The sequence below is a fragment of the Sus scrofa genome, chromosome 2 (genome assembly GCF_000003025.6).
Source record: "Sus scrofa isolate TJ Tabasco breed Duroc chromosome 2, Sscrofa11.1, whole genome shotgun sequence".
NCBI lineage: Eukaryota > Metazoa > Chordata > Mammalia > Artiodactyla > Suidae > Sus > Sus scrofa.
In genome coordinates, this window is record NC_010444.4 from 20,885,989 (window position 1) to 20,903,973 (window position 17,985).

A 17,985-nucleotide genomic window follows, 5' to 3' on the forward strand; every position below is an offset into this window, starting at 1 on the left:
GCAAATATAGGAAATTATCCATAGAGACACTAGGGTGTTAAACAATTTGCTTGAGGTTACATGGTTGGTAAGTGGTGGAGCTGGTATTGGGATCCAGGACTGTGCGATACTGTCTTGTCTTTACTACTGGTATTTCCCTCTCCTTTCCTCCTCAAGTTTTCCATCTGAATATGCTCTATAGTTTAGGACTTTTTCTGCAATGCAGACCCCACGTTGTATGTACCCAGCTTTAATCCCTCAGTGATCCCACATTACCCAGAAAGCCAAACGTCTTTATAGAAATTGCCTAGCTCTATATGGTCAGAATCCTGCCTCTGTCTGTAGTCTTACGTCTTGGTACACTGAATGCCAACACCTCTGAGTACATTCTCCAGCCAAATGCAGTACTTGGAACTCCCCCACACTCACAGGTTGTTTTATGTTTGTATATATTTTGTTTATACCTGAATGTATTTATTCAACTTGTCTACCTTGTGACTTCCTATTCATCTTTCAAAACCATTTGTGAAGTCCTGGACCACAAGTAAAACTGGTCATTCCAATTGTGGTAGCCATTAAAGTATGCCACTTGACTTGCTGCTGGGAATATCATTGATTGACAGCCCTAGCTCTTGCTTTCCCTCTCCGTCAGGGATTTTGCTGCTAGTCTATGCTTCCTTTGGGTTGCTTCCAGGCAATGACCACTACTGGTCAAGGTCCATTCCTATGAAACACAGGACTCCTTTGATGGGGAACTGCAGCTCTATGACTGCCCATTGGCCGACCTGAACCCATCTTAAAAATGTGCTACAGTTACAGAATCTTCCATCCAATCTTCTGTTCTTCCATTCTCCTTCTCACATATCAGACTTCCACTGTTGCCAAAAGCTCTCCAGTCTTCTTGATTATTCTTTCTTTATCCTTTGCAGGCATTCCCAATAGATGCCTCATATACTTGTTCTTATCTTGGTGTCTGCTTCTTGGTGGATCATGAACAAATAAAGCCACGTGGGTGCCTTTCTCTGTGCTGGACAGACACCATCACAAGTAAAATACTGCATTTATTAGTTTACTTTTCTCTCTCTTTATTAGATTATGAGGTCAGTAATTAGGAAAATCATTGTATTACTTTTATTTTTAGCCTTTAATATACCACTTGTCATAAGGTACTTGTTAAGTATTTTATTGAACATTTAGATAAATAAATGATAAAGTTATGATGTTATCTAACATGAGTTCACGTAGGTCAAAAGAGGCAAAACTATGCTTACTCCTCAGTTAACACTGACAATCATTGTGAAGATACCTCGAAGTTAGTTTAGGGTCACTAATGCTAGGCATGTGTTTCAGAGTATTGCCATTTAGCTTTTATAGGCTCAAAATATTTTCTTGAGTTCAAATGAGTTTTATGCTTATGAACTTAATTTAACTAAACTGGAGATCTTGAAATCTTACTGAATATCTCTCATCACTAAATGAAGCAGCCTTGATTAATCACTCTGAGCATTTCAAAATATTCTGTCAGTTAACCTATATTTAACATAAGCATGTGTAAAATCTATATGAGAGCATTCATTAGTAGGAAAGCATATTCTTAGAGAGCTATAAATTCAGATAGTAATTCTTCTTAATATTTCAAGGGAGGAGTAGGATATAGGACGTTTCGATTCATTGATGGTAAATCCATTACGAACCTGTTCTGAGTCACACAAAAATAGAACTTATTTCTTTGTCGTTGGACTGTTTATGCTAAAAAGAAAATAAATAATTAAATAGTCCATTTATAACTACATTTTCTCTTTCACATAATTATACTGGTTCGGCCACCAAGTGAAATCCTACGTCATTGCTTGACACGGACAATTCTTTTTTACTTTTTTTCACTCCATTTCTCATACTGGGGATCTCTCTCTAAGTTTTCATGTATTATCTCCTAAAGATGCTTTGTCTTGTTCTTACACTATAGATAATGATAATAATGATAATAGGGAGTGCCTGTCGTGGCTCAGTGGTTAACGAATCCGATTAGGAACCACGAGGTTGTAGGTTCGATCCCTGGCCTTGCTCAGTGGGTTAAGGATCAGGTGTTGCGGTGAGCTGTGCTGTAGGTCACAGACGTGGCTCGGATCCCACGTTGCTGTGGCTCTGGCGTAGGCCGGTGGCTACATCTCCGATTCACCCCCTAGCCTGGGAACCTCCACATGCCATGGGAGCGGCCCAAGAAATGGCAAAAAGACAAAAAAAAAAAAAAAAAAAAAAGATAAGAATAATAGGCATTTACTGTCTATTATGTGCACCCAAACCCTCTATTTTCCAAATGGGATACTAAGCATCAGAGAAGTGAAATAACTTGTGGGGTGGGGGGGGTGGGTTGTACAACTAGTAATTGGATCATCAGTGACTTGTACCCAGATCTGCCTATTTTTTGGATTATCCAATCTTATAGTTCAGTTGTCTAGGGTTTTGACTAGAAACTTTGAGGATTCATTTATCAAATCAAAATCATGCAGTGTTCTTCTAAGCGCTTTGTGGTTTATCCCAGAGGCAATGGAGAGTTTCTTGGCTTCTAACACAGAGGACAATACTGTTATTTGATACGTACTTTAAAAGATGTGTCAAAAGGAGACAGTATGAAACAAAGGCTTGTAGATAAAACTAGAAAAACAAACAAACAGAAAGGAGATCTGAAAGCTAGTTACTGAGAGTCTAAGCAGAAGTGGTTAAGGTCTGATTTAAGAATGTCAACAAGAATATGGAGAAGAGGACAGGAAGACTGGAGCACTATTTCCAAACTCAGCAGCTCAGCAATGTATAAACTATGGGCTTTTTGGTGAGATTGCTTGGTTACCATGCACCTATTTCCTTTTCTGTAAAATAGAAATAACAAAATGAATCTATTTCAAAATGTTATCATCCGCTTCAAATAATAGTATATTACCATATATTTGTATGTTACATTCTATGAGTGTAGGCATTTTCGTGGGAACCTTATTCATGCTAGGAATTCTCAAAACAACTCCAGGAGTTCCCAGTGCAGCTTAGCAGTAACAAACCTGACTAGTATTGTAGAGGCTATGGGTTCAATCCCTGGCCTCGCTCAGTGAGATAAGGATCTGGCATTGCTGTGGCTGTGGGTGTGACTGTGGCCAATAGCTGTGGCTCCGATTCAACCCTAGGTTGGGAATTTCCATATGCTGAGGGTGGGGCCCTAAAAAGACAAAAGCAAAACAAAACAGAACAAAAAAAGGACAGCAAAAAAACAATTCCAGTAACTAAGTATCATCATTACCAATTTTAAGGATGAGGAAATGGAGGCATAGTTAGGTGAAATAAAAAGTGATGGTGCTGTGGTAGCATGAGATTAAAATAATAGCACATATTATATGTCTGATATATAGTATGTGCTTTAAACATGACCGTAATTAGGCATCTGGACTAATGCCCTTGAGAAGTAGAACCAAAATCTGACTCATTTTTGTAAGAAGATAATCTAGATTGTGGCATGAACAGAACTACTTGATTGGATCCCCATGGACAAGGCATAGGTACTGTCCTTGGTGCTGGAGATATGGTGGCAAACTAAACAAGCCTCTGTCTTCGTGATATTTTTCTTCTGCTGGAACAGATGTTCTGATGACCAGGTGCATGAGTAAAAGGAGCGTAGTTGGAAAACTATTTCTAAATTATTTTCTGCAACACAATTATTTTACTGTAAACACTTGTTCACAGGACAAGACTCCTTTCTTGAACCCTTCCCCTTCTTAGAGTTAAAGTTAAACTTTGGGTTGTTACAGACCCAGAGCTAGCTACAAAGTAGCTTCTTATTTTCTGTTACATCCTCAGCTCTTAAAATTGTACCTGAAAGGGTGAGCACTTTGTGTATTGAATGAATGGGTAAGTGAATGGATAAATAAAGGCATTTTTCATTTTCAGGCTACCCATTCTTTACATACTGTAAGTTTATCTCTAAGAAAAAAAATGAGTATTTAAGATTAATTACAAACTGGTATGTATGCTGGGATTTATGGTTGTGAAAAGAAGATAAAAAAATTTGAAAGCGGTTCTTGAGTCATGTGTAACAAGCACTGTGACAATAATTTTTGGCTACATTTATGTGAACACCAAAACCACAGCATCTCTGAATTTCAGAAGTGTCATTATAGCCTCTATTTTAAAAATTAAATCTTACTTTCAAAATTAAGATGTAAACAATTTTGTAAAAATACTAATGTTCAAAATGAATGTGTCACTCGGTTTTACATCATGCCCCCCAAAATCATGAGAAAACTGTTCCATGTTATCCAATCTCATTATCGGGACACATATAGTATGTGCATATTTTTAGTAAATATGCTGTTTTGAAATTTCCTTCTTTCATGTGATATTATATCCTAAGCATGTTTACATAACACTACACAATTATATAATTGTCATTTTCATACCTGGATGATATTATCTCTTCTTGCCCCAAACCCACCTGGCTACCTACTCACTGCCTTCAGCAGAGTTGTGAAATTTAGTAGTTCCCAATTATATTGAAATGTATATCTTTGCAAGATAAGATTGTTTTATCGTAGCATTTTCTGCTTGCAAAAGAGCTTGAAATTCATACAATTAAATAATTCCTTCCACAATTAATTTCTGTGTTTTTATCCTCCATGTAAGGATAAAAACACAGAAACTGAGGGGGCTATGGGAGACAGAATAGCCTAGTGAGAAGAATGGAAGAGGAAGGAAGTCCAGGAGGAAGTCCCTCATTAATTATATGATCTGAGACCATCACTTAAATCCTTTATGCCTCAGTTTTCTTGAGGTTGCCTCACTTAGGTTATATGTGGGGGAATGCCATGTTTATCTACCTAAGATTCCCTCTCTGGCTCAAATTAACCACATGCATTTCCAAATCAATCTGTACAACATAGAATCGAAACAAATCATGTAACGTGCTAACCACAATATTGAACACATTGTATATGTTCAGCATATTCTACCTACCGCTGTGATTTTTATTATCATTATAATAAACTATATAACTATTTTATTGGCTCTTGGTAATCACAGAGTGAATTACGGCTATCATGATTTGAATCTAGACTCTACGGTATTGTGGGAAAAGCATATTCTAAAACCATTCCTCAGTTTGTTGTCACATAGGGTGAATTATCTGTAGGATTTCTTCACCCTTCTCCTGGAACTTATTTCTATGACAATTCAGAATTGTCATAGTGCTCTCAACCAAATGAGGAAAGGTCAGAGGGAGATTACATTTCATTCTTCTTCTTCTTCTTCTTTTTTTTTTTCTCCCCCTGCTAGAATAGCTGTTTATCAGAAGGAAACGAACTGTCAGATTTGGAGGAGGACCTGGGCCTGTTCATTTATCTTTGTCCCCTTCTGCTAATGCATGATTGCTACTGATAGAACATTCTCTAGTGCAGTGGCACTTCCAATTAGATTGATATTTGTCATAACTATTTTATTGGCTCTTGGTAATCACAGAGTGAATTACTGCTATTACTCTCCAACATTGCAATGAATCAGTGCAGAGAGGCAATTACAAAGAAGTGTGAATTATTGAGATCAGTCTGTCTTGAGTAACTAAATACCATAAAGTAACTAGGTCTAAAGAATGTTATATAGTATCCGTTACTCTGTTTTTTTTTTTTTTTTTAAACTTGTTATTAGGCTTATGATACTAAACTGTTTCACTTATGTGTAAAAGTGACTGGCTTTTGGGAACTCGGCTCTATTGGCTCCAACTCATATATTCTGAGGATGACAATGTGATAACTAGGGTTAACAATCATATTTTTGAAAGTTTCTAGGAGAGTGGGAAAAAATACCACAATATGCAATGATTGATAATAAGTAAATTTATTGTAGTAATTATATATTTTGTGGCAGTATGTACATATATAAAATTATTGTGTTGTACATCTTAAATATAGACAATGTTATGTCAATTATATCTCAGTGAAAAATGAATTTCAAATTAAAAATTTCAGTGTCACAAAGGTGTCTAGGTTGATATCTCAGTTTTATCTCTTATAGTTGTGTCTTTATACAAATAATTACTCTTTCTATGCCTGTTTTTCCATTTTTAAATAGAGATTCTTATAGCTGCAACTCTGCAGTGTTACTTGAGAATTAAATAAAATAATATAGGTAATCACTTAGGATAGTGCTCTGTGTAGAGCGAATGCTTAAACCTGCTAGATATTATATACACCATATATATTTCTCTGACTCTTTAAATCAGGCAAATACAAATTGCCTATTTTTAGGTGTTAATAGTAGTTATTGCAGTATAAAATAGTCTACCTTAGAATCTAAAGACCCAACTTTCATGCTTCGTTCAGCACGTTACCTTTATGAATTATGTCAGAGCTCTAAAAATTACTGGTGCTAAAGTGTATGTGTAAAGTATACATAAGGTTCAACTATGTTGTATATTATTCAAGTTGTTATGTCTTGTTTAATACCTTTTGATGCTCAAATAACATTTTTTACTGATTGTCCTATTTTAATGACTGAGCTCCCCTGTGGAAGTGCCTGAGAAGATGTTACTATACTAATTTATAGCTAAGGATCTGAGACTCAGTTAGAATGAAGTTGCATAACCATAACATGGTAGACTGGGAACTGGAAACTAGCTTTCTCATGTGAGAAGAATAAATTCTTTCAAGAAAATATATTTAATCCCCTATCATGGCGAGCCATAATTCAAGGCACCAGAAATTAGCAGTGCATAAAATCAATGAAAATCCTCCCCCCTCATGGAGTTTACTTGCTTAATTGAAAGAGAAAAAAAAATTAAGTGTATGTATGAAAGATATAGTATCCTAGATGAAATAACTTCTTTAAAGAAAATGAAGGAGAGAATAAGGTAAGCAATCACAGGTATATGGTATTCCACGTTTAAATAGGGCAGATAGGGAAGCCTTCACTTAGGAAATGAATAAATTCCAGGCAATGCCCGGTGGAGATGCACCAGAGGTTTACTTGGATCCACAGAAGAGGTTTCCAGGAAGAGGGAACAGCAGAAGCAAAGTCCAGAGTGTGAAACATGCCTGGGATTTTTGAGCAACCACCAAGAGGTCATTGTGATGTGAGCAGAACGAACAAAGAAGAGGGGTCTGATAGAAAACAAACTTATGGTTACCAAAGGGCAAAGAAGGAGAGGGAGAAATTGGGAATTTTCAATCAACAAATACACACCATTATATATAAAATAGATAATGAACAAGGACCTATGGCGTAGCACAGGAAACTGTATTCAATATCTTGTAATAACCTATAAGGAAAATAATCTGAAAAGGATAGGAATATATATATATATAGATATATATATATATATATTCTGAATCATTTCACTGTACTATGAAACTTTGTAAATCAACTGTAATTCAATTAAAAAAAAAAAGGAAGACAGGTCTGAGAGCTAACATGGGCCCAGCTTGTATAGCATTTCACCAACCCTTTTTAGATGTTTTGGCTTTTATTAGAGTGAAATGGAAGCTACTGGAAGTGTTTGAACACAGAAAGACACAATCTGATTTACCTTTTGACAGAATTGTTCTAGCTGCTATTTTAACAATTGACAAAAGGAAGGGATAGAGTAAAGAAGGATTCCATTGTAATAAAACGTAACAAAATTTACAGTCTGCAACCAGTGTTTTAAAATGAAGATGAAAAAAAGTGATCAGATTTTAGATACATTTTGGATAAAAGTTAGCTCCAGTGGGATTTGTTAACATATTTGATTTGGAGGATGAAGTCAGGAATTTTGGAATTAGAAAATGGGAGGATGAAGTTGCCTTTCCCTGAGAATAAACTATAGAAAGAGAAAATTGGTAGTGACAGGAAGATCTGTTTTGGATACACTCATTTCAAATTGTCTATTAGAACTCAAGTGGGTCTATCAAATAGACAGTTGCTTATATGTATGGCACTCATTTAGAGATCTGAACTAAAATAGAAAGTTGACAGTCTCAGAAGTAAGATGGTATTTAAAATAATAAGCCTGGATTGGATGTGCAAGGGAGTGAATCTAATAGAAAACAGGAGATATTCAAAATGTGAGCCACAGGGCATCATATTTTTACAAGGCTGAAGAAACGAGGAAAAAAACTTATGAGGGGACTAAGAAAGTGTAATCCATTGAAGAAGGAAAACTGAAGAGAATGATGTTTTGGAAGCCAAGTTAAACAGGTGTTTGAATTGAAAATAATTCAATTGAAAGGAATTCAGATTGGTAGAGTGTAAGATCTTGACCGAAGCATTCCTAATGTCTGATCCCATCAAGAGAGAGGAAGGAGCAACTGTTGAATGCACAGGGAAGATGCTGATTAAAGAAAACAACAACAATAGAAGAAAAAAAAATACTTCTCACTGGTAAAACATTCTCTCTGCCTTTAAAGCTCAAAGAGTTAATACATTGGTTATAAATGTTCTCATAATGAATGATAATCAACAATCTGTGGACTATAGGACTATAGATAGATGAGGTAGAAATTAATTTTGATAGACAGCTTCAGGGGGAAAAATAGATCATATCTGAGCTGGGTATTAAAGAACCCTACAAGTCTTTGGGGTAGGAAATGGAACAAAAGAATAATGACCTTTCAGGCTGAAAAGATAGCATAAGCAATGCGCTAGAAGTATGAAAAGGCAGAACATATCCAGGGATGAGCAATCAATTTACTTGACTGAAATAGAAGGTAAAAATAGGAGTAAAGAAGTACAAAGTAAAACGGGGGTTGAAAGAGCAGTAGATGCATCTTTTTGCCTTTATGGACAATCTGGCTGAACAGTCCAATATAAAGAAAATTTTGATAAAGTGAGATATTTATACAGAACCAAATGTTATAATTACTATCATTTTTAAAAAGCCTTTTATATTCTGGGAAAAGCCTCAAGCATGACATATTGTGAAATGAATGTGCCCTTGGAAAAATAGAGAGAAATAGAAATTGTTCCCTGTAGGTTACTCCATTAGGTAGATTTTAATTTCAAATAATTCTGCTTGGGCTATTTTCTAACTTCCTTAAATGTAATGTCATGTTTTAATTTGATCTCTTTCCTAGAAATGGTTCTCTGTGTTGTGAGGCTGCAAGATCACCCAGGGAGAGTGGGATCAAATAGTCCAGAACATCTGACACACTGAATGTATGTGAGTACAACGTTCATAGCTTTAAGAAAAAGGAAAAAGAAAAACTGTCTTGCATATGACTTAAAGTGCTTTGGAGTATATAGATGGTTTGTGAATTAATCTGGTTAATTGCTGGATCCTTGGCATGGACAAGCTCTCGCTGGTGGGGGCAGGGGGATTGTATGTCTGTCTGTGATGAGGGCTTGACTTTTCATTTAAGGATGCGCCTTCTATTTTTGCCAAGAATTATTGTCTCTCATAATTGCTTTGCTTCTAGTAAAACTTTGAAAGCCTGCTTTCTGACCACAACTGTGTATATTTCCCACTTCTCCCACTCTCTGACTCCTACTGAAGACATGACTTGTCATCTTTTTATCTTTCTCTGTCATTCTGGCCCTTCAGATACCACATTTAGTTTTATTTGCCTTGCCTAAATCCAAATCAGCCAAATGGACAGTTCCCTCTAACCTTCTTTTTCTCTATCAACTATCTTCTGCCATACTAACCTTGCTAATTGTCAAGTTAGTATTTATTTGTGTGATTATTTCATGTGTCTTTTACTAGATCAAATGCTCCATTCAGGCCAGGATCAGGCTTCACGCTTGTTTGCTGATGTATCATAGATGGTCATATGATGGTCATTTTCCAGGCTGCCCGACCCTATTTGGTCCTGAGTGGAATTTGGCCACTAAAGCGTTTGGTCCAGCCCTTTCATGGTTGTTCAAAATTTATGTTTTTTGGGGGCTCCAAATTTTCCTAGATTGTCTCAATTTTGTATAAAACAACCTCTTGCAGTCTTGGAAAGATGAGGCTATCTGGTGTGAACATCACTGATTTTTTTCTTCCTTAGACTTTAAAATAGCTCTGTTTCTGTCTATTGTCTATTTCCTATTACTCAAAATAACTTTGTACCCATATCAAATTTTAATCTTAACACTTTCCATTTCTTTATAAACTTTATTAAATCAGCTTTTCCTCCCTGATTTGCCTTTCTCCATGGGTCTAGTTCCTTCCCCACAGGTAGAAAAATCATCATGCTTTTATGTCTCTTACCTTGGAAAAAATTCAGCCAATCAAAATCAAAACAAGCCTCCTTCACCTCACTATTATCTTATCCTCCACCCACTTAGCCACTTTTACCCATGCAAAGTCTCTCCAGGACAGTCAATGTTCTTTCCAAACTCATGGTAAATCCAACAAAAGTAGAAGCTATTTTTATTTTGTAGAACAGTGTATTTCTAGTACCTCGCACAATATCTAAAATGGTAGGGGCTCAATAATTAAATGAGTTAATTTTAGCTACCCTTTCACTTCCCACTCTCTACCTGAGTGTTAAATTTTTGCTTCAAGCACTGCTTAAATTACTCTTACCAAAATAACCAACCAAAATAGCTCCTTTCTCTATTAGTCAATCCATGACCGCATTTCAAATACTTCTCTTCTATGCTATATGATAATCTCAATAACTTTTAATTATGTATATGCCTTATCACTTCATCAGAGCCTGAGCCCCTAGACTCAGGACAATTAACCTGGTATTTCCTTAGTCCTCACAACTTTTAACAAAGTCTTTGCTAGTCAGTAATTACTAGTGAGTTGAATTAATACCTTTAAATACTGAAGGATCCTCTAAAATTTCTCTGACCACATTTGTGTTATGTTTGATTAAATATTTTGCTCCTAACATAAAAATGTGAAAATATAATGGAATAACCTTTTATAAACCATTTCAAATCATAAAAATAATAATTAAAAAAAAAGAACCCTGTGCTGGGAGTTCCCATTGTAGCTTAGCGGTTAATGAACCCCTCTAGTATCAATGAGGATGCAGATTTGATCCCTGGCCTCACTCATTGGGTTAAGGATCTGGTATTGCTGCGGCTATAGTGTAGGCCGGCAGCTGCAGCTCCAATTTGACCCCTGGTCTGGGAACCTCCATTTGCCATGGGTGTGGCTCTAAAAAAAAATGTTAGTTATTATTTAGTGAAACAGATATTGAATACAGGTTTTAAAACATGGATTATTGCAATTATAATGGCATTCTCTGATATGTACCTACATTCATGTAATGAATTAGCAAATTTCATCAATTCTATAATGCACCTTTTTTTGTAAAAAAAATTTTCCACCTCTAATAAAACTGAAGCACATTTTATTACAGTCCAAAATAGTGTAACTTTAGCATGTTTTCCTTTTATGTGATACATAAAACAGCAGAGTCTATGATAGCTCAATATTTTAATTTTTTAGATTACCAGACATTGGTGAGTGAGCGTATGTATGTATGTGTGAATGTGGCGATGAATTCTGAAGGAAAGGTTTTACTTCCTCACTTATGTCTGTATAGAAGTCCTTGCTATTTTAAATCATGAAAATCACTACCAGAAACCCCCATAAAATTCAACTAGTGAAACAAAGAAATTAGTTAATTTCACTGCTTGAGTTATAGTATTTTAAAGAAAATATTTGTATTACATTTCCCTTTTAAACTTTCAAATAGTCTTTGAAGTCAAGTATGTTTTGGATCAGTTTACAAAGAGAAAAATGTTTATGCTGATTCCTTAGGAAGAAGTATTAAAAATAAATCAAAAGTTTTTCTTCCCTCTGAGATAATATCTTCTTTTGTAAAATGGTCATACAGTGGCCTATTACATATATCTTTCCTCCCAGTAATTCAGCAGAAATCAAGCTCTGTGTGGAACACTAAAGTGAACTATAATATGTCAAAAAAAAAAAATGCCTCTGAGTACTTTCCACTTGTAGGCAAAGACAGCATTTAGTTATAATAATAGAAATTACATTTTAATCAATATGCCCTTTGCTATTAATCCATTTTTGACTGCCTGAAGAGATTTTAATAACATGTTAGGAAAATCATCTATCTAACAAGTCATTCCAAAGAGAAAAGGGCTGGAATCCTTTCATTTCTAATTCAACATGGACAGAATTGACATTATATTTTCCACTATTGCTACTCTTGGAAGAAGCTAGCATTTCTTGTATACTCAAGATATCTTTTTTGGCAACTTAAAAAATCACCTGTGGTTTTTACTGATGGCACAAATTGAACAGCCATCAGCAAATACACACTTTCATACCTTTGGTCAAGACTAGATATTTGATGATATTCTTTAATGGTCAGTGTCTGCTATAATACAGATATAGCAAGGTTTTACTTTTACCAAAATGTGCTTATTTTTCGACTAATTTTACTTTATAAAATAGCAGTGCACACTCATTTCAGGAATATCAGAGAATACATAGAAGATCCTTACATATTGCAACAAAGGTGCTATTTTGTTGCCTAATACAGCATTTATTATCAAGCATGCACAATGCATTCAAATATTTTTTTCTGTGTACATAGTTCAATTTTTTCATTTATTGTAAATATTTTTTCTTTTTGTTTGCTGTGTGTAATTTTTTTTAAGTTTGTGTGATATTTCTTTGTATATATTAATCTTGATTTATGTGGCTAATCCTCTAGCATTTAAAATATATTATATCCAAATAAATTATATTACCAGGAAAGTGCCAGGATGAATATGCTCATAACTTTTTGTGGCTATGCTTTACTATTTTAGTAGAATCAACTCCCCCAAATAAAATATTGCCATAGCAGACACACATAATTCAAGTGTTTTACATCCCTACTGTATCCAAAAAGTAATATAGAAGAGTGATTCAGGTTTGTTTTAGTATTTATCAGTCTGATAGAAGCTGTCTTAGTCCATTTGGGCTGCTTTAACAAAATATCATTGATTACCTGGCTTATACAACAAATAATCATTTCTTACGGTTCTGGAGGCTGGAAGTCCAAGATCGAGGGACCAGCAGGTTGGGTGTCTGGTGAGTCCCTGCTTCCTCATCCGTAGACAGTCATCTTTACATGGAAGATGATGAGAGGAAGTTCTCCGGGGTCACTTACAAGGACACAAATCCAATTACGAGGCTCTACCTTCATGACTTAAGCACCTCCCAAAGGCCCACCTCCAGATACCATCACGTTGAGGATTTGGTTTCCATATATGAACTTGGGGAAGAAGTGGGGGTGTAAACATTCAGCCTATAGCACATGACAGTGCTCTTCTGACATGGCAGTGCTTATTTTGATTTTTCTTCCTTCATCCCTAATGAGCATTCATAAGTTTCATATCACTCTTATTCTCTGTTTTTATTTTTTCCTTTATTAAGTGTGCACTTATGTTCTCATCTGAGTCATGTTTACTGAGAATGAACTAAGAGGAGAGAACACAGCCTAGAACGTGGAGGTCATAGGGAAGAAGGAAAGAAGGCATTCTCCCCAGTCAGCATCACTGCCTGCTGGAAAGTAATCTTTTCCCCTGGAGACTTGTGATGAATTTGGCATTTGTACTGAATGCCAAAGCAAACATGCAATTTAGTGAAACTCCAGTCTGACTGTTTCTTGGCATTTATGTTGATTAAAGGAAAAACGACTTACACTTTAACTTTCTTTTTTAAGCCACCTGTTAGCAGGTGGTATCAGCACTGTTAACAGTAAAGGTTGGGATCTTTCTACATTAAAGTAAGAACATAGAGGAAATCAGAACATTTATGGTCTATCTACAGTGTTTGGAGTGGACTGAAGTTTCCGTCCTTTTTTTTTTTTTTCTGTCAATAGACATGGAATGTTTTTCCAAATCCATTTCATCGATCTGTATTTTTCTAGTGCCTAGAATAATGCCTGTCGTATGGGAAAAGTTCAAGAAATGCATAATTATCTCTGCTTTACAGATGATAAAAACCAATATCAGAGAAACTGAGCAATGTTTATTAGAGTCACAGAGCTTGAAAGGGACAGTCTCAAAATTCAGCATTAGTTTGTCCAAACCCAAATACTCTGCTCTAATCATTTCATCTAACATCTCTTCCTAAGATAATGTTTCTCTTGTTATACATTCATTCAAATGTAAGATAGCCTATATAATGCTGTAGTGCAAATGACCTCAATGGTTTAAAAACTCCTAGGCTTTCTTCTCATGTACACTACGTAGTATTTGCTCATGAGCTGAAGGCTTTGCTCCTCACCATCTTCTCTCCAGAATCCAGGGTGACATAGCAAATCCTCCCTGGACCACTCAGGGTTATGAAGACTAAGGAACAAAGTGCAAAAATCTTGTCCTGTCTGGTTAAAGCTCCATTCAGAAGTGGCATGTGATACCTCTGCTCTCATTTTGCTGGTGAAAGCAAGTCACCTAATTTCATGAGTGTCATCAAACTTCATGGGAGCTGGAGGGTGGGAAAGTGAAGTTGGGTGGGCCCAAGCTTTTACAGGGGTGCTTAAAAGTGAAAGAGGATGGTGGGAGAAACAGGATGGCAGGAGTCTGAGAAGGAGCTATGAAGATGGTACACAGAAGGAAAAAAAAAAAAAAGCTGAAATATTTTTGTATAGGACCCCTGTCTGTACAAAAATACTCAACTAGCTCTGTGATAGTTAATTTTGTGTGTCAACTTGACTGGGTCACAGTAGCTAGATATTTAGCCAGGTATTATTCTAGATGTTTCTGTGAAGGTGATTTTTGGTTGAGGCGAACATTTAAATGAGTAGACTTTGAGTAAAGGAGATTACTTTGCTTAATGTGGGTGGGCCTCATTCAACCAGCTAAAGGCCTTATTAGAGCAGAGATTAATCTCGAGCCGGACCCCCGCCATGGGATGAACCACGTGCAGGCCGTGAATCCTGTTGGTCAGCCTCCTGGGGGCTTCTCAGTGTCTGACGTTGTGGGGTCATGAAACCTGGCTTTTTGGTGTGTGGAGGGGGGGTGCTTTTTATGAACTATGTTGACCCTTGGGTGGGCCTCTAGTCCATCTAAGGCGCTTGGGTATCTCATCGGAAAAGGAGAGGGTGTTGCCAGACAGGGTGTTGGTTGCTGGGATGGGTGGGGGTAGTGTCAGCTTTCCATTTGGTGACCTGGCAGGGCCAGCACACATACTGTTTATCTTTAGGCTTTTCCTCTTCCCCAGCCCTGTTGTCCCCACATTCCGTCTTTTATCTTTTTAGGGCCCCCTTATAACATATGGAGGTTCCCAGGCTAGGGGTCGTGTCAGAGCTGCAGCTGCTGGCCTACAACACAGCCACAGCAATGCGGGCTCTGAGCCATGTCTGTGACCTACACCACAGCCTATGGTAACCCTGGATCCTTAACCCACTGATGGAAACCTGGGATCAAACTGGTGTCCTCCTGGATACTATGTCAGGTTCTTAACCTACAGAAGAACTCCTCTGTTGTGTGGATCGATTCGTTTGTGTTGTATTTTAGATTCCAAATATAAGTGGTAACATATGAAAAAAAAAAGAGATTAATCTCTTCTGAGCAAAAAGGAATTCTGCCTGTAGTCTGTCTTTGGACAGAAATTGTGAATATTCCTGACAGAACACGTTCTTCATTTGAAAAAGACCATGTTCAAGTGGGCAAAAATGATATCTAATGATATTCACAGGCATTTGTCTCACTTCTGCCACACAGTGCAGTCCTCAGACAGAGTACTAAGGTTCGTATAAGGAGGGATACAATTTATACGGTCCAAGAGAGAACAATAAACACAGGCACCCAGGCACATATCCTATGGTAGTGTTTCTATGGAGAACCCTGCCTAATAGTGACTCCCGTTTCCAGGCCAAACACATTTACTTCCTCTCTACATAGACAACCCAGAAGAAGCATCGAGTTGCAGAGTTTGGCTCAGTTTGAGACCCTAAAAGAGGCCCTATAGTAGTTTCTTCATCAGTGTGGCTATAACCCTGGAGATCTATGTATCAAAGGGCAAATTATGTGCCCTTCTCACAGCTTATAGGTTATCAAACACTGACGGGAATAACCACTTCTGAAGGATTGGTTTTGTTCTTTAGGTGTAATTCTGCTCTCTTGAAGGGGTTCTTCTGCTCATGAATTTCCAATTTATCTTATTTTGGGATATTCTTTTTTTTATCATCATCCTTGGTTGCATCTGAAATGCACCTTAGAGAAATATGTTCTAAGTACGATAAGCAGCTTTTTCAGCCTACTTTCTGCCAAAGGGTGTTTTTAAAATTTCAAGTATAAGTCTTTGCCTCAAAAACTTGCTTGGCTCCTTATTTATTTGACTCTGGTAGACAATGTGTACTGATGGCTACTCTGGTGGTACTTGTAAAGGTATGCTTCTTAGCTTTTGCTATATTTCTTTGGTTTCCTTCTCTAGTCACTTCTTTCTCTCTCTCTCAAGACTGAATTGTGGGCACCTAGAGCTTATTAGGTTTCCATGGAAAGGCAATACCCTTTGCGTCTAATTTTATAGCCTGTATGTCTAATTGCAATTACTAGGCAGCTGAATCCTTATTCTGACACCTTCATCACTTCAGAGATTTTAACAAGGGGTGTGCTGGTCATATTTTGATTGGATCCTTACTACAGCCTGAGTTTTAATGCACTTTCTGCTTGTTTTATATTTTATGCTTCAAGTCCTTGCATTTGTAGACTGCATTTATTCTCTTTAATTACTAATTATAAATGGGAGGGTTATTTTCTGAGCTCATCTTTCTTTTTCCTACTGATTTGCTAAACATAGACAATACAAAGAATCAACATTCCATGTTCTAATTTTTTCCTAAAGATCCACGTTCATTAGTTGCATGGGATAATTGACAATTTATAAGAGGTGACATCCTCACCAAATGCTTTGCTGTTTCATAAGAGAGGCTACAATGTTTTTTTGTCTCCTTTAACAATTTTCTCACTGTTTTTGTCAGTTAAGCCAAGGTCATACGTTTTAGTTCTTGGTATGATAGCATTCCTCTTTTAGATGTCAGTTTCCTTAAGAGTTTAAATAGACTTGTTCAGTAAAAACAGTGCTAACATATCAGTGGCTTCCGATAACAAAGGCATATACATTTTTTTTTCTTTTGTTTTTTAGGGCTGCACTATCAGCATATGGAGCTTCCCAGGCTAGGGCCTGAATCGAAGCTATAGCTGCCAGTCTATGCCACAGCCACAGCAATGCCAGATCCGAGCTGCATCTGTAACCTACACCACAGCTCACGGCAATGTGAGATCCTTAACCCACTGAGTGAGGCCAGAAATTGAACCTGTGTCTTCATGGATACTAGTCAGATTCCTTTCTGCTGAGCCATGACAGGAACCCCTCCTCTATTTTTTTTTTTTTCCTACTGTACATTGGAGCTCAGTTCTGTTCTATTCCATTCCTATTTAGGACTGCTGACAGTGCTTCCATGTTTGCTGAAGGGGACAAACAGGAACAAGGATATTTCACACTGGCTATTAAACCTCCCCCCACCCCAAAAGTGATTTACTTAACTTCTTCTCACATGTTAATACAGCAATATGTATATGGCAACAATTAGCTTCAAAGGAGTAGGAATGTGCCGTCCTAACATATGCGTAAAGAAAAGCTAGAGATATTGAGTGAAAAATACTAATGACTGCTACATACTCATACCCATCAATGCTTTTTCTTCTTCTTCTTCTTCTTCTTTTTTTTTTTTTTTTTTTTTTTTGGTCTTTTCTAGGGCTGCACCTACAGCATATGGAGGTTCCCAGGCTAGGGGTCTAATCAGAGCTGTAGCCGCCAGCTTAGGCCAGAGCCACAGCAACATGGGATTGGAGCCACATCTGCAACCTACACCACAGCTCATGGCAACACCAGATCCTTAACCCACCGAGCGAAGCCAGGGATTGAACCCGCTACGTCATGGTTCCTAGTCAGATTCATTAACCACTGAGCCACAACAGGAACTCCCATCAATTCTTTTTCTTTAAGAATGCCAGACTATAATTCCCAAGAGGGCAACACCATTTTTTTTCTTATCAGTTGCCCTATCTTTGACTCAATGCATAGAAATA

General features: G+C 37.0%; 1 protein-coding gene across 14 annotated transcripts in view; it reads left to right on the forward strand.

Annotated features, from left to right (window-relative positions):
• The window catches only part of LRRC4C (leucine rich repeat containing 4C), a 1,216,912-nt gene that overhangs the window by 468,695 nt on the left and 730,232 nt on the right, over positions 1-17,985 (forward strand). For 12 of the 14 annotated variants that reach the window (XM_021085270.1, XM_021085271.1, XM_021085272.1 and 9 more), the window contains one exon: positions 9,063-9,144. The gene's annotated coding sequence lies outside the window, so the exon portion shown is untranslated. Of the gene's footprint in view, positions 1-9,062; positions 9,149-17,985 lie in introns of all 14 variants that reach the window. The other 2 variants (XM_021085261.1, XM_021085267.1) reach the window with 1 other exon arrangement.